This window comes from Chiloscyllium plagiosum, chromosome 36 (genome assembly GCF_004010195.1).
Source record: "Chiloscyllium plagiosum isolate BGI_BamShark_2017 chromosome 36, ASM401019v2, whole genome shotgun sequence".
NCBI lineage: Eukaryota > Metazoa > Chordata > Chondrichthyes > Orectolobiformes > Hemiscylliidae > Chiloscyllium > Chiloscyllium plagiosum.
In genome coordinates, this window is record NC_057745.1 from 9,937,728 (window position 1) to 9,945,914 (window position 8,187).

An 8,187-nucleotide genomic window follows, 5' to 3' on the forward strand; every position below is an offset into this window, starting at 1 on the left:
GAGAGGGGGTGGTGGTGTAAGGAAGGGGGTTGGGGACGGGGGATGGGGGGAAACGTTAAGCAGGAACGGGGGGCTCAGCAGGTTTGCAGGCAGCTCGTGATCTAATCTGAATCTCCCACAGCCCGAGACAGCTCTCTCTCTCCCCCTCTGCCTCTCTCAGTCACACGCCAGATCCACTGCTATTCACATGCTAATTGGGTCTTTGGGTGATGACGACACCATCACGCCAGCCAATCCCCGTCTTCCGCTAGCCTCATTCAAATCACAAAGATTTCCCGCCTTTTTCTTTCGCTTTCAGAAACTGCAGCCATTCAAATGCTAAGGGGCGACAGGGTTTTCGGGGCTCGAAGGTGGGTAGGTGTTGGTGGGGGATGATCGGTGGAAACGAGCCCCCGCAGACGAGAACGCAGTAAGCGTGCCCGCAGTGACCACTCTTCAAATAGTAAGAATATATTGCAAACCAATAAGGAGGCCCCCGGGCCAGTGGTGGGAGATTTCAAACTTAATTCAGCCCTCAATTCACTTTAATCATGAAATGATCTTCAGTGTGTAAACAGGCAGGGGCAAAAGCTAAATAAGACAGGTTGAAACCAAAATCAGCACACACTGACGAATTAGTCAAGCCATTAGTATGAATCTCCCTCCTCATTATATTACCATGCCGTTATGGAAAACAAAGTTCATTCATTCTTTCGTGTTCAAGATTGCCTGTAACTTATCTGATTTCAAGCAGCATCGGAATCCAACAAGGCACAGTGCTTTTACTTGTAAAATATATGTTTCACTTTGTTGCTACGATTACAAGTTATTCGCCTATTTTCCAAGGCGCATAAAAACATCCAATCTTTACCTTGCAGTTAATTCAGCTTCGCCACTTCCTCCTGTGGCGGTAAAAGGTTCCAGAATGGGATTTGCAAATGGATTTTGCTGGCAAATGAACAGGTTCATTATACACTTTCGACAATTAGAGAAGGAGGCTCGAATTCTCTCAAGAATCCCCAGAGCGTTGCTAAGAATGCGCTTCCTCAAAAATAAAATTCGCAAAACTACAGTATCAGACACTAGCCACATACACGGCGTTCATTTCCACCCAGTACAACTGGCGTGTACACCTTTTTCAAAGTAAATCTGGTCTATTCATTAACCAAGAAAAATAACGTCTATTATTTCAGTGGGAAGCAGGGACTGAAAACGTGAACACCTGGCGATTTCTGGATAGAATCCATTAGCCGCCAAAACGTTCAATATCACTCTGACTAAACTAATCAGCTTCTAGTCCTGATTTACCTCCTGGAGGTTGCTGTGATTGTAACTACTCTCTCCTGTTTCCATAAAGAATGAGAAGTAAAATAAAAACAGGAGCATAGTAGGACTACTAAATGCACCAATAATGCATCTTTGTCATTCTTTCATAAAAAGCGTTTGCTCGCGGGTGGAGATATAGAATTACTGTTCAGAGAATTAACTCGTGTTAGAGTTGAATAATTTTGCGTTACAGACAGCAATGAACTGTTCTTGAACTTGGTGTGACGTGTAAGGAGTGAGAAGCGGGAAAGCGTTGCTGTTTAAATAATAATAAATTCGTAGATTAATGGAATAAAATATACTCCTTTGGATTGACAAGAGGATTATTTCGCCATTTTATTCATAATCGATTTCAGGACTGGGGTTAACCCGAGATTATTGATTAGGTAATAGGAGAACAAGATTTTACCTCAGATGCTGACGACCGTGTAACGTCAATTGTGCTAAATATAGTTGGATAGTGTAAGGGATGGACTTGTCTATCTGGGTCACATCCTTCATAATGTCACATTTACCTGAAAAATTGCATCTGGACCAATCAAGCGCACAATTAGGACAGGGAAGGGGTTTCTGAAATTCGAGTAGAGTTTGTGCAGAATTGCGATTGACAGATAACGCTAATTTCAACCAGATATATCTCAAGATATTGGTTTTACAGGTCTACATAATTGCGGAGAGGGGGCTATAGATGGTCAATCTTTAAGTATGATGTGCATGCTATGAAATAGCGCTTTCACCAGAAATTTATAGGAACATTGAATTGGCATAAGAATCAACTGGTTAGAAAAAACACAAGAGCTTGTTTATCTTTTAATACGTGGGGTAGCACAGAAATCAACTGTTCTCATTTCCAGCTTAATCCTCACTCGCTTTTTAAAAATTCATTTGAATGTCTAGCTTTATCTAGCACACCGCTTCAGTTTAGTTTTCCGGTCGGAAATATCACACAAAACAAACAGAAAGATGTACCCAGTCATTAGCGTAAAACGATTTCGTGGAGAAGACAATAGGAAAGTGCCACTACATCTCGAAAATAAAAGTGCTAGGCGCGAGCTCCAGTTCCTCGTTTTGAACTTAATTTGTGGAAATTTGGCATTTTACATGATTTATAAAACAAATTCAAGTTATCCTAAAATTTAACAACAGAATCTCACCTTAATTTTCGTAAGAGAGCGCCTATAAACTCTAACAGCGTTTCAGCTAATTGCTAGGCCCAGTATGACTCTTTCAACATTGGTTGAAGAATCAGTGACAATCTGCTCATCACAATGGTGTTTTGGATTTTATCTTTTCCTGAAAAAAATCTTTCGCCTCAAGCCAACATTTTTATGATTATTACAAAGACGATATTACAATGTTATGGAATTAAAACATGACGTGCGCGGGAAAAGACCCAAAGAAAACTGCCCTACTCTCCCATCCATCTGACATTCCAGTATCAGTGAGTTATTCACCTGAACAAAAGTGTCCTACCATTTTGATAATCATATGTACTTTTCACATTCAGTGTCGTATTTTTGTATAAGTAAAACAATCCTAACAAGAGGATCATAGGCCCTTTCAAAATAAAAATTCAGTCTGTGTACCAGCATTTAATTAAAAAAAACTTGAAATATATATTTAGCGGATTGAACACGCGCTTTATATCACAGTGATTCTGTTGATTCTTGAGGTGGTTTGAGTTCTGATTTTAGACTTTTTGAGGCGTGGGGAGGTTGCTGCTGGACAAATCAGATAGTTTTGTTTCACAATAAGGGCAAGTGGAAATGAATCAATCTAATTTGTCTCCAACGTTTTGATGCAATACGATTCGAGATGGGGCAATACTTCCTCTGATTCCTGCGAAGACTATACATAGCAAGGTTTCCCATGGAAAACTGTTCGATGAATCAAAATGCATTTCTGCTCCTCAGCAATGCACAGTCCCCCTAAAAAACAAATCTATAGATGTAATATTTTATTCAATTCTTCCGACAAGCTAAAAAGATGATTTTATTTGTCTTTCAATTTTAGATGGTTATCAAGACTTCTATAACTGGGTTTGAGCAGTCTAGGTCATTTAGATAAAAGCCAAATCTTTCACCAAATGACAATGGAGCAATTTAATCGCCATCAGATTGTTTTTATTTTTCGGCTATTCTTCGAGAATATACATTGAGAAACAGCTGAAAACAAATTTGTTTCGTTTTATATTTTTTTAAAAAGGTCAATCAGGAAGGTATGGGACAACAGTGTGATCTAAAGCTGTGTTCTCTGAGAAGTAACAGCACCTCATGGTGAACTTCAGAGAACAAGGCCAATCCAATCTTAACCACAGCCAACATCCCTTTCAAAACAATATGCACCCCGCGACAACCAAAATGCCGAGAGTGGAACAAGGTTGATTTTAGGTGATTTAAGTTTTCCATAAATGTGTACGACCTGAACAATGTCCTTTTATGTTTTTGCGTTTTAAAATCAAACTGCAGCGCGCTGATTGGCAACAATGTGTTCCAATGCACCTTGATCAAGACTATGCCAGCGCAGACGTTCCATATTCAACTTTGAGTGTGCATGTTCAAAATCGTATTTTGTACTGCTTAGCAGCAACTTTGAAATTCAATCTCTTTCGTCCGAATAAAAGGTAGTGGTGTCAACTGAGAATCGTTAGATAGTCAAATTAAAAACTATTTGATTAGTTGGCGTCTTTATAATCTTTGAGAACCACATTTGAGGGTTGAATACTCTTGGTTGTAATCCATTAGAAACAAAATGGCTGCTTCAAATAACTAGTTGTAATTACCTAGGTATTTCTATAACCATTCAGTGTTTTTTTTTATCGGGGCAGGGAGTTATTACAATTCTCGGGATCATTATCGTACTTCTCACAGCGGCTTCACTTGTGTCTCTGGTGGTTTTGGTGAGTTTGTGATTCAACACGGATTCATTATTAAAAATCAACTGGGAATGTTTTTTGTTTGAATTGCAAGAGAAAAACCTGTCAGTAATACTGTGTGTCATGATGTAACGCTAACATGGATGTTGGTCCAAGCAGACATGCATTTCCAGCTGCTGTCGGCTGGAAATCGCGTAGACGTATCTAAGGGAAAGAAATAGAGATGGAAAATAGGAAGTATTGCGTTTATGTGTATAATAAAGGCGCCGATCAAAGAAAGAAAGGAGAAACTAATCTAATCTAATCTAAAAATGCACTGACTGTTGTTTTGCAATGCCCATATATAGCTGCTCCCATCAGGCAACTATTAATTACATTGGTTGAAACGTTTTACATGGAATTCAAATCGCAATAAATCTGAAGGCAGTAGTGTTACAAGTCAAGGCTGCTGTGCCAAATGCAGAATCAAGTCCACAGAAAGCTAATCATTTTCGATAGTCATTATTCAATGATTGGTTCAGCAGTGTAAAAATCTAGTCTCCTCACTTCCTATTCAAGACTTCCTGCCTATGCAGATGAACTGATATTATGTTAAATTAAATTTCTTGCATTACAACAGTAACTACACTGCAGAAGTATTTTCATTGGCTGTGTAGCCCTTTGGGGCGTCCTGGGGTTGTGAAGGGCTCTATGGAATTGCAAGCGTTTCTTTTAACATGGATAGTAAAGTGGTTTCTTCAATTGAACCGAATATTGTACAACTAGATATTGTAGTTTCTGTTTAAAACAGAATTTTACATCAAGTAAATTATTTACAATTTATTCTGTTCAGAGATGGAGTCGATTTGAAGAAAGAACAGTGTTTGGGCCATTTTGGGAACATTTTATCAATATTTCGGATGTGATATTGTGCCAGGTGAAGTGGCTGCTTGTTTTGTGAAAATTCGGATACACTGTACAGTATGAATAAACGTGTCGAGGCGTGTATGTTTAAGCGCATCCATAAAAATGGTGGTGAGAGTGTGCATGGACGTTTTAACTTCTGGGATGTATAAAGACCACCTCGATATTTGTTGTGAAAATTCGGATACACTGTACAGTATGAATAAACGTGTCGAGGCGTGTATGTTTGTGTGTGTGTGTGTGTGTGTGTAAGCGCATCCATAAAAATGGTGGTGAGAGTGTGCATGGACGTTTTAACTTCTGGGATGTATAAAGACCACCTCGATATTTGGAGACAAAGAGACACATAGAAATTATATTCTAAGGCACGGGTGTATGAACTGTGTCTGCACAAGAATGTCTGTAAGTTTGTGTTTATCGATCTAAATCTGGAGAGAGCATTATAGGTACTCTTCTGTTATTGTAATTATTTCTAATAACAATTAGAATAAGAGTGAAATATTACACAAAACATTCTAACAGAAAGACAAATATCTTGCTTCAGCTGCGCTTGCAAACTCAAGGGTTATCATGCTATCGACGTTTCAAATAAATGTTATTTCTTTCAAAAGTGGAAGTTTTTAAAAATATATATATGTCTGAAAAATACGAGTATCACGTTTCACAGCGTCAGGTGTAAAAAGGATTAGCATTCCACGGGGTTAAATGTCATGGCGATTGACTTTTTTTAAGGATTGTTAGCAAATACCGACAGCAGCAGCGCAGGGTGTGTCCGGGCAGTTAATCTTGTCTTTTTAAAACAACATGTGACCTTAATTATTTACAAATATATCCGCAGATTTTGATTGTGAACACAACTCAACCTCTTAACCACTGGAAGTGGGAAGCGCAGCAAACAGGGGCACAGAAACACGGTTGAGGTACAGACCATGGTCTGCATTGGCACCTCAACCACTGGGCTCTTATGGGTGCACTCCTTTTGTTGGTAGAGTCAGCATGGACTCCACGTTGTATTTTAACTTGAAATCTACATTTCTTGGCCGTCAGGCGTAAACTGGGAGTTTACAGAGCACGGGGAATATGTCCTATGTGATTTCGTGCACATTTCAAATTTCTAATACAAGAAGGACGTTGGATGGAGGAAAGAGTGACTCTGTACTCAGGAGAGCCCCTCACAATTTAACACCGGCGATTGTAACAATAATCCCAGATACCTCGTGTTCAATACTCATTCATTAACAGAAACTATCAGCATTCGGTGCCCTCGTTCTCCCCACACACAAAAAAAGAAAAATATTTGCCTGCAGACCTGCTATTTTCGAACACACGTGTTACATTATTGAGCCTTAGCCAATGACTTTACAAACACATCAAGCGTCGGCTAATCAGTCTCCTGTTCGCATCAGGGAAAGAAAATTAATCACGTTGGGAAGTAGGCACAGTCCCCATCGTACGTGAATTACGTCTGACGCACTTTGATAATTATTACAAGTTATTTTTAGTAAAACCTCGAGTAACCCCCGCTATTTCAATTCCCTCAGAGATTCTTCTTTTAAGTAATGTATACTTGCCAAAGATCCTGCAGTAACTAAATTTAAAAAAAGGCTTATCACAAAATGGCACACAAATCGTCTTGTCAACAAAGACTGAGATAATAAGTAAGACCTTTTTTTTTCATTATGAACACCTCTTATTAACAAGTGCACCTAACCGTCTCTATCATCTCCAAATCTTAAATATAAGCGGCATGCAGCGCGGAATTCAGACTGTAATTCACTTCGAATTACAATTTAGGAGTGTGCGCGATATGTGTCAAGTCGAGTTGTTTTAAAGATATTTGCGATGCAATCCCTGATGTCGATATATTGCCCAGAAACTGTTGCAATACGGGAAAGGCTATTTGTTTTAGCAATGAGAAATGGCGACTGGGAATGAAAGGTCAAATCATTCTGAAAGATTCCATGGAAATGAACACCGAACAAACTGTAATTAACAGTTAGCCAAGTCGAGCCACAGCCATTGTAAACTAGACTCGCGTTACACACACACACACAAATCCTATTCTAATTGCGGCCGAATTTCAACTCTCCTTACAGCTCTCACGCACTTTCCTGGTCTGCAGAATAATCTTTTCTACATTTAACAATCTCCTCAGCTGAGGCTCTAAAGAGACGAGTTGGACACATCGGCAAAATTATTGATCTGTCCTAGGTCTTGTTAATTTTTGGGAGGGGTTGGTGTGTGGGTTGGAGGGTGTGCTGGTGAAGAGAGGAGAAGACAAACTCGGCAGTCGCTGGCTGTAAGGGACAGCCCCAGCCGCTGGTGGGTAAGGGCCTGTCCACCGTCACTCAACCGGCGGCTGGCTGTCTCCCCATCCACTCCACCATCCCCTACCCCAACACCATCACCCACTCCCTCCCGTCCCGTCCCATCCCTCCCCCCCAGCTTGGTTATGTGAACGGGAGGAAGGAACATTGAAACAATGAAGACGTGTTCACCAACCTGGTTAACAGAGAAAAAAAGGAGTATTCTAGTCGCTGACCAAAATCCGGCGAGTTTAACGCCGCTTCCTTGCCCAGTCGCACATTCAAACTTTAAACAGACCTCTTTTCTGTTCTCTCTCTCTGGATATCTGCGGCGTACCTTCCCCGCGTTGGCTCCAATTCAACCCCCAAAAACTTTAGATACAAAAATCTCAGGGAGATTCACACAGGGCTACTGGCGTGAGCCAAAGCAGTTTTCAGTGGCAGGTGAATAGGGAACGTGGGCTTTTCAATGCGATTCAATTCTGAGACAAGATAGCAAGAGATACCGGGAGGGAGGGGGGGGGGGGGTGGCCTGGCATGTTCATTAAAGGCAATGGGAGAGTGGGATTCCAAATGACAATGGGGAGGGGGGGGGAGGGGGGGTGGAGAAGAGGATTTGGGGGGGGAGTCCTTGCATTCCCACCTCCCAAACCTTCCCCCCCCCCCCGCCCCTTCCTCGTGCCTTACCTACCCATCGCTGGGTGATCCTGCCCGTTTCTCCCTCTCTCTTTCTCTCTGTCTCTGTCTCTGTCGGCGTCTCTCTCTAAAACCTGGACCAGCCGCAGCTTCTTCGTGCGC